We start from the raw sequence: 15,635 nt of genomic DNA on the forward strand, positions 1-15,635 counted from the left end.
TCACCTTTCCTTTTTTCACTTTATCCTTTGGCAAGCCCAGCATGTTGGAAAGAACATGATATATATATATATATATATATATATATATATATATATATATATATATATCTAATTGGATGTAGGGGAGCATGAGTTATTATTGTTGACATTACCCTTGAGGTAAAAGGTTGTGGGGCGAAACTATAAGCCCCTATCTTTCTCTGTGTCCGATTAAACTCTGTAACCACAAGTATTGCGTGAGTGTTAGCAATTATGAAGGACTAGATGATAGTTGAGTATGTGGACTTGCTTTTTTAGCTCTGACATAGACTCTTTCTGATGTTATGATAAATTGCAATTGCTTCAATGACTGAGGTTATAGTTTGTTAGTTCTCAATAAGGTTTCTGATTCATACTTTTGCATTGTGAATAGGTCATCACTTGAACATAAGTAATCATATGACAATATCTATATGTGTTGATGTTATGAGAATAATCATGATGCCTTCATGTCCGTATTTTATTTTTATCGACACCTCTACCTCTAAACATGGGGACATATTTATCGTTATCGGCTTTCGCTTGAGGACAAGCGAGGTCTAAGCTTGGGGGAATTGATACGTCCATTTTGCATCATGCTTTTATATGAATATTTATCGCATTATGGGCTGTTATTTCACATTATGTCACAATACTTATGGCTATTCTCTCTTATTTTACAAGGTTTACATAAGGAGGGAGAATGCCGGCAGCTGGAATTCTGGGCTGGAAAAGGAGCAAATATTAGAGACCTATTCTGCGCAACTCCAAAAGTCTTGAAACTCCACGGAATATCTTATAATAAATAATGAAAAATACCTGCCAAAGATGAAGGCCAGGGGGCCCACACCCTGTCCACGAGGGTGGGGGCGCCCCCTACCTCGTGGGCCCCCTAGTGGCTCTCCAATGCCCATCTTCTGCTATATGAAAGCTTTCGTCGAGGAAAAAACAAGAAGCAACCTTTCGGGACGAAACTCCGCCGCCACGAGGCGGAACCTTGGCGGAACCAATCTCGGGCTCCGGTAGAGCTGTTCTGCCGGGGATACTTCCCTCCGGGAGGGGGAAATCATCACCATCGTCATCACCAACGCTCCTCTCATCGGGAAGGGCAATCTCCATCAACATCTTCACCAGCACCATCTCATCTCCAAACCCTAGTTCATCTCTTGTATCCAATTCTTGTCTCCAAGTCCGGGATTGGTGCTAGTAGGTTGCTAGTAGTGTTAATTACTCTTTGTAGTTGATGCTAGTTGGTTTATTTGGTGGAAGATCATATGTTTAGATCCTTTATGCATATTATTACCCCTCTGATTATGAACATGAATATGCTTTGTGAGTAGTTACGTTTGTTCCTGAGGACAAGGAAGAAGTCTTGCTATTAGTAGTCATGTGAATTTGGTATTCGTTCGATATTTTGATGAGGTGTATGTTGTCTAGCCTCTAGTGGTGTTATGTGAACGTCGACTACATAACACTTCACCATTATTTGGGCCTAGAGGAAGGCATTGGGAAGTAATAAGTAGATGATGGGTTGCTAGAGTGACAGAAGCTTAAACCCTAGTTTATGCAATGCTTCGTAAGGGGCTGATTTGGATCCATATGTTTCATGCTATGGTTAGGTTTACCTTAATACTTTTGTTGTAGTTGCGGATGCTTGCAATAGAGGTTAATCATAAGTGGGATGCTTGTTCAAGTAAGAACAGCACCCAAGCACCGGTCCACCCACATATCAAATTATCAAAGTACCGAACGCGAATCATATGAACGTGATGAAAACTAGCTTGACGATATTCCCATGTGTCCTCGGGAGCGCTTTTCTTTATATAAGAGTTTGTTCCGGCTTGTCCTTTGCTACAAAAAGGATTGGGCCATCTTGCTGCACTTTATTTACTTTTGTTACTTGTTGCTTGTTACAAATTATCCTATCACAAAACTATCTGTTACCACTTATTTCAGTACTTGCAGAGAATACCTTGCTGAAAACCTCTTGTCATTTTCTTCTGCTCCTCGTTGGATTCGACACTCTTACTTATCGAAAGGACTACGATAGACGTATACTTGTGGGTCATCAGTGATCGACCACGTTGGATTTTTAGAGCAAGTACAATAAGGTACAGTCAGCAGGCTATAAGGAGTAAAATAATATTTTTATTCTTAGTTGGAGGAGAGAGGATAGGAGAGAGAATGTAAGCGGGCTGCTGCAGCACGTGCTTCTAGACATTATGTGAGAGTGAAAGATGAGCCATGTATTAATAAATTAGCATATACTTATAGCTAATTGTTATATATGTTGGCTATAGAATTGGCTATTGATGCCATGACACTTTCTTATAGCCAGCAACTGGCTATACTATTAACCCTAAACCCTTATCAGACTATAGTTATTGATGCAAAGCGTTTACCGAAACCATTCGTCCCCACCCAACAAATGGACATAATAAATGCCTTCTTCCCATTCTCATGGTGCAAAGTGGAAGCCAATCCCATCTAGCAAGCAAAAAATATGTGTCAACATAATGCAGGAAACTAAGCAAGGACGATGACAATCAATGTGAAGCAAACAAAAATTAAGGTATCTTCAACGCGGACCCTCAAACTGCCTGCACACGTCTGAAGCGCATGGTCCAGACGTGTTATACCATCCAACAAGGTCATGTATCGGTCCACGGAGCGACCTGGACATACTTTTTTCTATAAACCAAAGACAAAGTGGGAGGAGCTTTGTCGGCGTCTGGACCGTTGCCACATCTGCGTCTAGCAATGGTGGCTCATCTAAACCCCTTCCCTCGCCCGCGCACTTCCTTCTCAAAATGACCGGCGCCGCTCCAAACCGTCAGTGCTGCATTCATTCCCGGCCAGTGTGGACACGACCTCTCACTAGCGCCGACATTAAAAGCGGCACGCCGGCCGAGAGAGCGCCCCCCCCTGCGCCACTTCCCAATGCATGCGATTACTCCGCATTCAAATGACACCATGGTCATCCGGTGACCTACATTAATGACACATGGTTGCCGAGGAACCTACTCCTGTGCCACCGTCCATCCGTCTGCCGCCAACCATTGTCATTCGCCCGCTATACAAACTCTAGCCCTAGCCATAGCCACAGACATCCTCACATGGTCCCTTTCTTCTCTTCGCACCACGCCCACCATGGCCTACTCGCGCTCCAAAGCTCTCTAGGACGGACTATCGTCGGAGCAGAAGGAGACGGCCGCCTTTGCTGCCGGCTGGAAGGCCGATGACGTCCCAATGGAGGACACGTCCGAGGAAGAGTCGGCGCCCCCCTCGCCGGTGCACTGCAACATGACCATCGACGAGGCCGTTCCCACTACATGGACATGGTGTGGGAGGAGCGGTTCCGGGAAGCGCAGGCTGATGAGGCCTACAACCTATAGCTCCTCGAGGAGCACTAGTAGGCGGAGGACTTGCTCATAGTCAACAGGGCCATCGCGCCGGACGCGGACGCAGCGGAGCAAGCGACACTGCTCGAGTCCTACTGCTCCGCCCGGGAGATCCGTCGCTACCACTAGCAATACCGCCAGCGCCGGGCGGAACTGGAGGCCGCCTACAAGAAGTTCGACGTGACGGTCGAGGAGGTGTGGGGCAAGAGCGACGACGAGGAGGACATCGCCGGCTCCGCCAAGGCCGCGTTCCGCCGCTGGCAACAATGAAGAGCAGTGCATGGTTTGTCGCTGCCGCTCGTGTCCCAGGAAGGCCATCGCTCTTCCCCTCCACCAGAAGCCAAACTTGATGGACTGAAAATCATCGGCCTACTAGCCGCTCAAGCTGCGGTGACGGAGGCTGCGAAGACAGAGCTGGAGAGCGTTGAGGCGGAACTGAAGAAGGCGAAGGCAAATGCCGGAGCTTCAGTTTTCGGGGCTCATGGCCGGACATGGGGAACGGGCGCTAACGATCATTTAGATTAGGTTTAGACTAGGTGATTAGTTGAAGTATGTCCGGAATTATAACTTTTAGTTGAAGTATTATCGAAATGTAATGAATTTCGTCTGGTTTATATGAAATCCTCGTGTTTGCATGAATCTCTTTCGGTTTATATGAAAATTCATCATGTTTGCATGAATTTTGTCCGTTTAAATTAAACCATGGTTTAAATGTATGCGGGCAGCGTTGGATGGCGGCCTCCGGTATCTGTGTCCGTGGACTGGTTCCTGTCCATGGACGGATGCCGGAGCAAATTTGCGGGTCAATGTTGAAGATGCCCTTAGATGGCTATCAACCCCAATACCTCCTTTGGTGTCTATTCAGAACTTGCTTGTAGAGACGGCAAAACTTGTACTTTCTCTCTTAGTTTACAGGGTGTGCGCGTACTCTTAGGTCGTCAATTTGACCAAACTAATACAAGTCATATATTATAAATAATATACCAATATAAACCTCATATGTTCTACTTTCAAACAGTATAATCTTTGTGTTATATAATTTATATTATGGTGATAAAATTAGCAACTTAGGTATACATGTAGGACTTGTAAACTGAGACGGAGGGAGTAGATAAGTTTGAGACCATTGGATGCGTTTTACTTATTTCTTTTCTTCTCAACCTAACCCTCCTTCTTCTTCTTCGATCTGGAATAGAAAAGGACTTTCCTCTTCCGCCCGGAGCCAACCTGCTGCATCTTGCCGCCGTCCTCGTCTTTGTTCTCGATTCTCAGGGAGGGAAATCTCGCCGGCTCCATTTCCATCTCTGACCCTGAGTCGCCGCCTCCCAATCCTTGACCCTGAGTCGCCGCCTCTTCTGCGGTGAGCGCCGGCGACGTCACCCGCTCTCCTCCACCGGAGGGGATTCTGCCCTGCTGCAGTCCCCGCATCGTCCAATTCCGGATATCTTCTTCCACAGGTTCCTTTTCCTCACTTTATTTATCCTCTTTCACTTACCGATCCAGTGATAGTGAAATACACCTAAAGATCCCCTTTTTGGTGACACAGAGCATCGTCATGGAGCCGAGCCCAATCAGTGCCTCGCTGGGCGCCATGGGCTCGCTCCCACGGAAGCTCGACGAGCTCCTGGCGACCGGGCACTGGGCACTGAAGGGGGCCGTCACGGATGAGATCGAGCAGCTGGCAGCCGATCTCCACACTCTGCACGAGCTCCTTGTGAAGCTCTTGAATGCTCAGGACCCTCCCCTGGCGGCGAGGTACTGGATGAAGGAGGTGCGGGAGCTGTCCTACGACATGGTGGACTGCGCGGATCAGTTCGTCCGCGCTGACGGCCGCGCCAAGATCCGCAGAGCTGCTCGCCGGAAGACTATCACCCGGTTGAAGCTCAGCCGCCTTCCGGAGAGGTGGAGGTGGCGCCGGTGGATCGCGGACAAGGTCTCAGAATTTAGGAGTCGAGCGCAGGAGGCGACCCATCGGTACTGGAGGTATAAGCTTTATGATTGCGCCTCAGATCCTGGAAACTCTGGTGTGGGCAGCCCTGAGCTTCCGGTTGTTTCGCTGGATACGGGTGATCTAGTTGGCATAGAAGGCCCAGTGGATGAGCTTCGCCGGTGGTTGATTGACGGAGAAGAGGAGCTCAAGGTAGTGTCGATTTTTGGTGTGGGAGGAATCGGCAAGACCACTCTTGCACAAAAATTATGGGGTATGCTCCGCGGACAGTTCGAGTGCCGGGCATTTGTGCGGACAGCCCGAAAGCCCGATATGAGGGGAATCATCAGGAGCATACTCTCGCAAGTCCGTCAGCACCAGCCGCCGGACCCTGGCGAGATGCCCCACCTGATCCGCGATCTCAGGGAATATCTACGTGATAAGAGGTACTACCTCAATTCCTAAATATAAGACGTTGGGGCAGTAATGTAGTAATGCTGAAAGAATGTCATTCCATGAAACTTGTGCTTTGACATTATATAAAAATCAGAGAGACAGAGGTGATCTTGCTAGCTAACCATGGTGTGCGCTGTATACCTGAACTTTCTGAATTCTCATATCCCAAAGAAACTAATGATGTACATAAGCTTATTTTCATTTTTCCATTTGATATTATCATTTGGTGTTTGGCTAATATGCATGTTTGTTTAAAATATTTGTCAGGTACTTTATTATAATTGATGACTTATGGGCTACATCAGTATGGGATGTTTTAAGTCGTGCTTTCCCAGAGGGTAATTGTTGCAGCAGAATAATAACTACAACAGAAACTATGGAAGTAGCTATGGCATGCTGTGGTTTTTGCCCTAAGCATATTTTTAAAATGGAATCTCTTAGTGATGATGACTCGGAGAAATTATTACTCCAAAGTTCTTGCCTCAGGGGTTCAACAATTTGATAATGTTCTACCCCAGATTAAGAGAAATTGTGGTGGCTTGCCATCAGCAATCATCATTGCAGCCAGCCTTTTGGCAAGCCAACCTGAGAAATTAGAGCAATTGGGATGTATGCAGAATTCTTTTGGGGCAAACCATACCATGGATGGATTTATGGGGCAAATATTAAACATGAGTCTAAGTAGTCTTCCACATTATTTAAAGACATGTCTGCTTTACCTTAGTATCTGTCCAGAGGGCTGCCAATTCTTGAAAGGTGATTTGGTAAAGCAATGGGTAGCTGAGGGCTTCATATGTGCAAAAGAAGGGGAAGACATGGAGGAAGTTGCCGGGAGCTATTTTGATGAGCTTGTCAGTACAGGCCTGATCCAAGCTATGGATATCAACTATAATTATGAGGTTTTGTCTTATTCAGTGCATCACATGGTACTTGATCTCATTACATACAAGTCCATTGAAGAGAATTTTATCACTCTAGTCGATTTTTCTCAAATGGCAATACCGGTTACTGATAAAGTTCGTCGATTGTCGCTCCACTTTGGTAGTGCAACATATGCAACCATGCCATCAAGTGTCGGATTATCACAAGTTCGATCACTCTTCTTTTCTGGCTTGTTTAACTGTGTGCCTTCATTCATGGTGTTTAAGCTTCTTCGAGTTCTAATTCTTCATTTTTGGGGTGACATTGGAAACACGAGTTTCAGCCTTGAAGGAATTTGTGAACTGTTTTGGTTGAGATATTTGCAGGTCACATGTAATGTCACTGTAAAGCTTCCAGATGAGATTGAACCGATGAAACACTGGAAATAAATGCAGAAGTATGTGCTGTTCCACCGGACATTGTTCGACTTTCTAACTTGTTGCATCTCCGTCTTGGAAGTGGGACAAATCTACCCGACGGGGTTGGGTGCATGAGGTCTCTACGTACACTCATGTATTTTGACCTTGGCAGTAGCTCTGAAGACAATCTATGGGGCCTTGGCGATCTTACAAACCTGCGGGATCTTCATCTCACCTATTCTTTGTCACTATCTGGTGAACATTTGAAGGAAAAACTGATAGCTCTGGCTACATCACTTGGGAAACTGGGTAACCTCAAATCTTTCACGTTGGCTTCTGGTACTGCTGGCACGGCTGTTCTTTTTGATGGCTCGAGGAGCATGTACTCTACTCCTGTCTTTCTCGAGAGGCTTGAGTTGTTACCATCGATATGCGCCTTTTCTAGATTTCCCAAGTGGATCGGACAACTCTACAAACTCTGCAATTTGAAAATTGCTGTTAGAGAACTGCTGATGAATGATATTGATAGCCTCACAGGATTACATTCCCTCAGGGTTCTCTCATTGTGTGTCCAGACAGCTCCTGAGTGAAGGATCGTCTTCAATGATGGGGCTTTCCCAGTTCTCAAGTATTTCAAGTTCAGGTGTGGTATACTTTGCATGTCTTTCATGTCAGGAGCCATGCGCAATCTTCGGAGGCTCAAGCTACGTTTTAACACACATATTGGAGAGAAGTATGATAATATGCTTGCCGGAGTTGAGCACCTTATAAATCTCCAGGATGTTGCTGGACAAATTGGGGCTGCCACCGAATCTGGCTGGAGGGCCTCTGAGTCAGCATTCAAGGAAGCCATTAGCAAGCATCCAAGGTGTCCAAATTTTAGTGTAAAATGGGTGGATCCGCTTGAGGAAGAATATCGTCATTCAGAAAAACAGCATCAGAGGCAAGAAAGAGGGTTATTAGGTGAAATACACGGGGTTCTAGAGAAAGCTGAAGACACAAACAAATATGATGATGACTGGTATGGATCTTTCTTATTCTAGCAGTAATTCTTCGCAAGATCGCTGTTTTTTCATTCACTTCTTTCCTCCAGTCTGAACATTTTTCTCTGGGCTCTGGGCAAAAAATTATTACGTGAAAGACCCAAGTGCTATAGAAAATATTTACTGGAGATTTCCTGTACCGTAAACCATTTAGGATGAAGTTTTGCCAAACCAAAGCTTACAATATTATATTATCAGTTTTATCTTATCGTCTGATAGTGTTTTAACCAAAAGTAAATATGTTATCCTCAGGTTGTCACAAAATCCTGACCTGCCATCTAGTGTCGCTTCATGTCATCCGAAGTCAGGTATTTCTGTTTCTTTCGTGCCCCATTTACTTGTACGCTACAATCAGGTCATCCACAAATATCAAACTCCTTGTGGATTTGGATAGCTTCGTAAAATCCCTGACTAGTGATATCTTCTGCGCAGGAAGTTGGGATGAGTTCTTTTTTTTTTTTTTTGCAATTACAAGGTAGACACACACATCATCTCACATGCGCACCCCATAACACGTGCGAGTGCGCTCCCAATGCATTGGCTCTTTAATGTGTTATCCGAGGTGGTGGATAGTTTTTAGAGACAACCACCCCAATGCATTGTCTCTTAGATGCTGTATCTAAGGGTGTTGCATTTAATTGGGTTAAGGATCACATTTGCATCTCAACAGTGGTCTAGTTGTGGAGAGAAACATAGGAAGAGAAGCCACACCGGATCAGAGCATTAATTACACTTCATATTGAAAGGAGCAAAGAGCCTTATCTCCACTAACATACAATTCTCCCCTTTCTCTTCTTTAATTATCATGACATCTCAGAACTTGCATTCGATGTTTGTTTGGTGCTAGAACTTTAAAAATACGAATTTTTGGTCAACTAACTTGACATCACGTGCAAATACGGTCACAAAACATGTATGCGGACGTATCATGGTGTATGGCCCCACCTGTCAGTGAGTGATGGCGCTCGGCCTACTCATTTTTGCACAAAACACCCTTGCATTTTTATTTGTGAAAAAAACCGACCGCCGCATTTTACACAAAACCCCCTCACTTTTTATTTGCAGAAAAGCTAACCTTTGTACTCGAAAAATGTACAAAAATTAAAACAAAAAATAGGGGCACTAGTTCTCGAACCCCAACCAATGATCATGACACAAGCCACTCTAACCATTCTAACCTTCACATTCCCATATCATGACTGGATCGCAAACCTACATGTACTAAACGTGGAGCTTAAATCACATTCATTCTTTCCCATCTATGAGCAGTGGGTCCCACCTGTCATTACACAGTGAAAATTCACATGAATAAGTATGGCCGCCAGCTCTCTAAACCACAAACAAAGAGTAGCATACAACACGTTCTAGCCACTACAACCTGCGCATGTACAAATCTACACTGAATAACTATTCTTATTGTACTAGAAGCTTGTAGATAGTATTTAAACTATAACTTCAGCAATAAAAATAACGTCTAAATATACGTGTGTTCTAAATATTGTACATACAAACGAAATAACCTACTTTTACTCCTCCTTCAGAAGAAGCTAGGGTTGTGCCTCTCGCCGATGCCGCCGCAGGTCCGCCTCGTCTCCGGTAGCCCTAGGGCCATGGGGCACAGTGGATCCTGCCAACGTCTGATAGGAGGGCTCCGTTGTTAGTCGTTCCTTTGAGTTTTGTTAGGTTTTGTGTCCTACTCAGGAAGGCGAGACGGCGGCGTTTCCCTGAAGATGGAATAAAGGTCTGCCCGCCTAGCTCCCGTTCCGGTGGTGCGTCTAGAATCATTGGTGGGTGTGTGTGGAGGTGTGTCTCCGGCGGATCTATCCTCGATGGATTTGCTCAGGTCAGGTTGTTGTTCGTCTGTGTTCGTGTGTCTTCGGGTTGGATCCTTTAATCTACGTTATTCTTCATCAGCGGCGGTCGCTGTTCTGGTGCGCTGGTCCTATGGGGTCTTACCACGACGACTTCCCGACTGTCTGCTACAACAAGTTGTGCGCGACTCCGGTGAGGGAGAGGCGATGACGACGGCGCGCCTTTGGCTCGCTTCAGTGCTTGTAGTCGTCGCTAGGTGGTCTACGGATCTTGATGAAATTTTTATTATCTTCGTTGTTCGTTGTAGGTGTTCGTTGTACTGCCATGATTGAACATGAATAGGATGGAAGTTTTCTCGCAAAAAAAATTAACCTACTTTTAAATTTGTTCATGCATTATTTAAAAAATATTCATCTATTTAAATATTTTTTATGAATTATAAAAATGCTCGTATCATTCAAAAATAAATAAAATTTCCACATAATTACAATTAAAATATTATTTTAATTATACAAACATTTCAATAAATATTTACACATTTGTATCTCTAATGTTTGTATAACTAAAAGTATTCATAATTTAAAATATACACTGTTTATATGAATATTCAACTCCTGTCTAATACTTCAGTTATATATATTTTTAATATAAGTCATGTGTAAAAATTATACACAAGTGAGTATTCGTGAATATTTAGTAAATGTTTGAATTCTTCATTTTACATAATTTAAATATAAGCTACGAGTGTATAATTCTTTTGATTCCTTAAACATATTTATTAAAAAAATCAATGTCGGTATTAACTAAGTATTTTTTATATAATACACAAGCTTATATTAAAAGGTTTTTATTTACTAATGATTGTTTTTATGTATAATATTTTTCTACCATAACTTTGCAATTACATTTTACAAATATCTTCAAAATAATAACAAAGTGCAAAATGCGCCGCAGTATATGCAACTCATTTAAACTCCACATGTGTCCGTACTCAGTACATGTATATTTATGGTACGTGGATCGGCTAGAGTGTCTCGGCTTGTATACGTCGGTCTGGTGCTCGAGACCTGTCTTCCTTTAAAAAAAAATTGTATCTAAGCTCCACCGTGAGTACATGTAGGTTTGCTATCTTACCAAACATTCGTACGTGAAGGCTGTGTTTCCTAGACTGGCTTGTGTAGTAAACATGGGTGTGCAACATGGTTCGAGACCCGGTCCCCCCAATTTTTGTACCTATTTGCAGTACAGTGGTCAGCTCTTTTGCAAATAAAAAAAGCAAGGTGGTCTGCTGTAAAAATGCATTGCAGTGGCCACTTTTCCCGCAAATAAAAAATGCGAGGGTGTTTTGTCCAAAAAATGAGTTGACGGAGCGCCATGGCTCACTGACTGGTGGGGCCATACACCCTGATACATCCGCATACGTTTTTTGTGACCGTATATGCACGTGATGTCAAGTTAGATGATCACAAATCCGTATTTTCAAAGTTATAGCACTAAACTGAACATCAAGCGCAAGTTCTACGACTTCCAGTGATATTACCTCTTTTTCCTATGAACTGTGCTAAGAAACAAGCATTGGGAGTGCCCTAAGCATGCCCTGGCCCTGGTGGCGGAGGCAATTAATTCACATTACCCCTCTTATTACTGTAAAACATTTCTCATGGTTGTGGACCTGTACAGATCAAATTACTGTTTGATAGTAACCCAGATTATTTTAGAACATACATTTTAGATGAATTAAAATGACCTGCTGTTATTTGTTTCATGTGACTAGAAAAAACAGCTGAAGCTAGCAAACATCATGTCCTGGAGAGCATGCTATGTGATGAAAGTGCTGAGCCGAAAGCTCTCGATTTATCACTCCTGGAAGACATCACAAATAATTTCTCTGATGACCAAGAGATTGGTAGAAGCGAGTTTGGAGTACTTTACAAGGTATACCTGCTTCTTAATTGAGCAATCTTTGCCATACTTTAGTGAAATGCTAAATATGGAGAGATAAAAAACTGAATGCTCATGCTCATCCTAACACGGGAAGTTAAACAGGGAAATCTTCAAAATGGAAGTACTGTTGTTGTGAAGAAGCTTGCAATTGCAACTGATGACAAACTATTTCTGGATGGTGTCCACGGCCTAACGAGTGTTAAGCACAGCAACATAGTAAGGTTTCTAGGTTACTGTGCTAACACACACGGGAATGTGACTAAGGAAAGAGGCAAAAGTATTTCTGTAATGGTGCAAGAGAGGTTTATGTGCTTCGAATATCTTTGTAATGGAAATCTTCAGATGTATCTTACTGGTATGTATGGTGATGGGTCCAGTTTATTCTTTTTTTTACTTTTCTTTATCTTTCTTTATTTATGATCACTTGGTCTGAATATCTTCGCTATTATGGCATGCCTCATTAGGCTACTATGACATATTTCCCGATGTTCTATGTTTACTCCTACAGATGAATCTTGTGGATTTGACTGGCACACGCGTTATCGAATAATTAAAGAAATTTGTCAGGGTTTGCATTATCTACATGATAAACGCATTGCTCGTTTAGACCTCACACCAGGCAACATACTATTTGATGAGAAAATGGTACCAAAAATAGTGGACTTTGGTTATTCAAAATTCTGGGGTGAAGACATAAGTCGAACTGGCCTTAGATCGCTGTAAGCAAAGTCTCTGTTGAGAACCCTGTAGTTTTATCAAACATTAATAGGGCTGGAATTCGTCTGTGCCTGATACCAATTCTTGTGCAGGGCTTACATGGCTACGCCAGAATACTTGGACGGGGGAGCAATCACATACAAGTCTGACATATACAGTTTGGGGGTTGTCATTATGCAGATAGTGACTGGACGGAATAAAAAGGATTGCTCAAACACAGCTGGTGTAAGACTAATTTTGTCTAACAACTTTGCAGATAAATATGCTTGATAGCATATTTGGTACACTTGAATTTAATGCATAGTCAAATGGCAACGAAGAGAAGATAAAAATCTGACAATAGAGATAACTAAAATGTGATCATAGCACAACTTTCTTTTTGTTTCTCTTGTCTTGGTTTAGTGCAAACTAAATGCAGTGTTTCTTATTTCACTTTTTTCTGTGCACATTTGAAAAGCTATTTGAATTTAGCATGTAGTTACAATAATACATATGCTTCCGATATTTAATTCTCCTTTTTGCAAACTGATAGGTACTTGAAAATTGGAGAAATAGGTTGAAATTGGATATGTCACCAGGACACAGATCACTGGAAACATGTTACCAGCAAGTAAAAGTATGCGTCGAGATAGGGATGAGCTGCATGGACCATAACCCAGGGAACAGATCCACTACACAGCACATCATCCATATGTTTGATAAAACTGAAGTTACTGAGCAGTCAATTAGAAGTGACGTAGGTAGTTCATATCTACAGCAGGTATGATCACTGACGGCATTTATATTTGCTCTCCCTGATTTCATTTCAACTGAGAACCTGTTTTAACCTTCATATTTTCGCTGCAAATAAACAATCTTTCTAAGTTGATGGTTACATGCAGATGATTGCTCGTTCTAAAGAAATATTCAGACTGGTAGTTGCAGAATAAGAAGTTTCACAAGCAAGCAAAGCTGCAGAATCAAAAGCGTCACCGGCAACCATGGTTGCAGAATCAAAAGCGCCATTGGCAACATACTCGCATAAGGTGAGTTCCCTCTTCAACAAACCGAAAGACCTTCATGATTTTTTCCTTGTAATTAATACTTATACCTGAAAAGTTCTTAGCTTGAATAGTTTTTTTTTAAAAAAACACAATGAGATTAGAGCTTGACTATAAGTAGTTTTGACCAAAATCTGATCTGTAAAAAATGTCTGACATTAGCGTGATATAGCAAATGTAAGAGACGAGAGAATCAGTGATCCGACACATAGGCCAACTAATTTTTAGGTGCATGAGGACCAAATATGTACACTAAGATACTCCCTCCGTCACATAATATAAGAGCGTTTTTGACACTAGTGTAGTATTTAACACCGAACACACACTTTCCCTTGCGAAAACATAACCTTGTCTGCAATAAACGTACTATGGCCTTATATATCGGCCAAACCCGTCTATTTGGAAAGAAAAACATAGCCTATCTCTCTCTAATGGAGCTAATTATACAGCTGCCGTGCCGACGCGAGTGGTACACAGCCATTATGCCATGGTTGAGTTCCAATGATAGAAATATGAGTTCCAATCGTGGGACCACAGGCGGAGCTTAGTTAGAGTCAGGGCTCAAGAGGACCCGTGGCCCGGCCCTCCTTTGGAACAGAAATTTGACTACTAAATTGTTAATTATGTGTAGCAACCAATAGCATGCTGGAAAGTATCCTGAAAAAAGTGTAGGATGGAAAGTGTTTATCACAGCTTGCAAGATTTGGTGATTTGCCCTCTCCCCAATCTTGTTCAAGCTCCGCCAGATTTATGTGACGTGACCACCACTGTTGAAAATCCAATTGAGGCGACGCACTAGATAACCGTTGGTTAACAAACGGCAGGTTGTGAGTATGATTTGATAGGCTGCACGAGATTATTTTCACCTCTACCTCATCACCTTTTCTGCTTGTCAGTTTGTTCCGCAGCGTTTGACCGCGGGTAAAAAGATTGTTATCAAGTTGAGTGCACCAAGCCCAAAAGACAAGTCCAAAGTGCTGAAGTTGGTGAGCAAAATACAAGGTACATACCCATTGAGCGGATGCATTTTGACTTCCTTTTATGCATTACTTATCAGTACTGGTATATATATGGCTGCAAGGTGTGGATTCCATGCGTATAACCAGTGACGGCAAGGACTTGCTAGAGGTGATTGGCGGCTTTGACCCGGTACAAGTGGTTTCTAGCCTGCGCAAGAAGGGCTTCCCCTCCGTCCAAATCATCAGTGTGGGGCCAGCGAAGGATGCCGAACAGAAGTCGACACGGGGCACTGCACAAGGCAAGTCGAAGTCAGCCCCAGAAAAGACCATCGAGTATCCAAAGTATTTAGGAACGGAGGGAGTAGAATGGAAACTTCATGCCATATCTCAGGTGGGCTTGGTGGTTTGCTAGCGTACGCCGCTGACTAGCTGATGGCCTGCTCGCCTGCTGATCCTGATGGAGGCCCCAAGCCCGTTGCTGCCATGGTGGACGCCCGTTTTTTCTCTTTCTTTTCTAGTCAACAGGTCTTCTGTGCATCACCCAAGGACTTATTTGTGCTTTATGTTTATTCGGTGTCCTTTATGTAATAATAACTGTGATGTAGATAAATGTCGGGTTATCTTGCCAGCTGCAGCGAAAACCTAGTCTTGATCTCAGAGAAAGTGAAACTAACTAAGCAAAGCATGTTGCCAAAATGCTGGCCTGTTTTGTCGGCCCTTTTTGGCAGCGGTGGGGAGCCATAGTTTCCACCCCGAATTCCTATTCGCCGCACATTGCGGCAAAATGCTGGCGGAAAGCACACGAGTTTCGAGCGAGCCCCGAAACAGGCCGGCCCATTTTAGCTATCTAGTTTTGAGAGCATTCCCGTCCGTTTTTTCATGGTTTTTTTTTGTGTGCCTTTTCTTCGTTCTGTTGTTCGCTTTAGTGGTTTTCTTTGGGTTTTGTTTTTTTTAAAGTTCCCTTTTAAAAAATATTCATAAATTTCAAAATTTGTTCCAAATTACATAAAATGTTTGGTATTTTCAAAAAAATTGGCG

The 15,635-nt window shown here is 43.1% G+C and overlaps 1 pseudogene; it reads left to right on the forward strand.

Moving 5' to 3' along the window:
* The first annotated feature begins 4,588 nt into the window (after positions 1–4,588).
* LOC119329412 lies at positions 4,589–15,254 on the forward strand (annotated as a pseudogene).
* The last annotated feature ends 381 nt before the right edge of the window (positions 15,255–15,635 follow it).

Source organism: Triticum dicoccoides, chromosome 7A, assembly GCF_002162155.2.
Source record: "Triticum dicoccoides isolate Atlit2015 ecotype Zavitan chromosome 7A, WEW_v2.0, whole genome shotgun sequence".
NCBI classification, from domain to species: Eukaryota; Viridiplantae; Streptophyta; class Magnoliopsida; order Poales; family Poaceae; genus Triticum; species Triticum dicoccoides.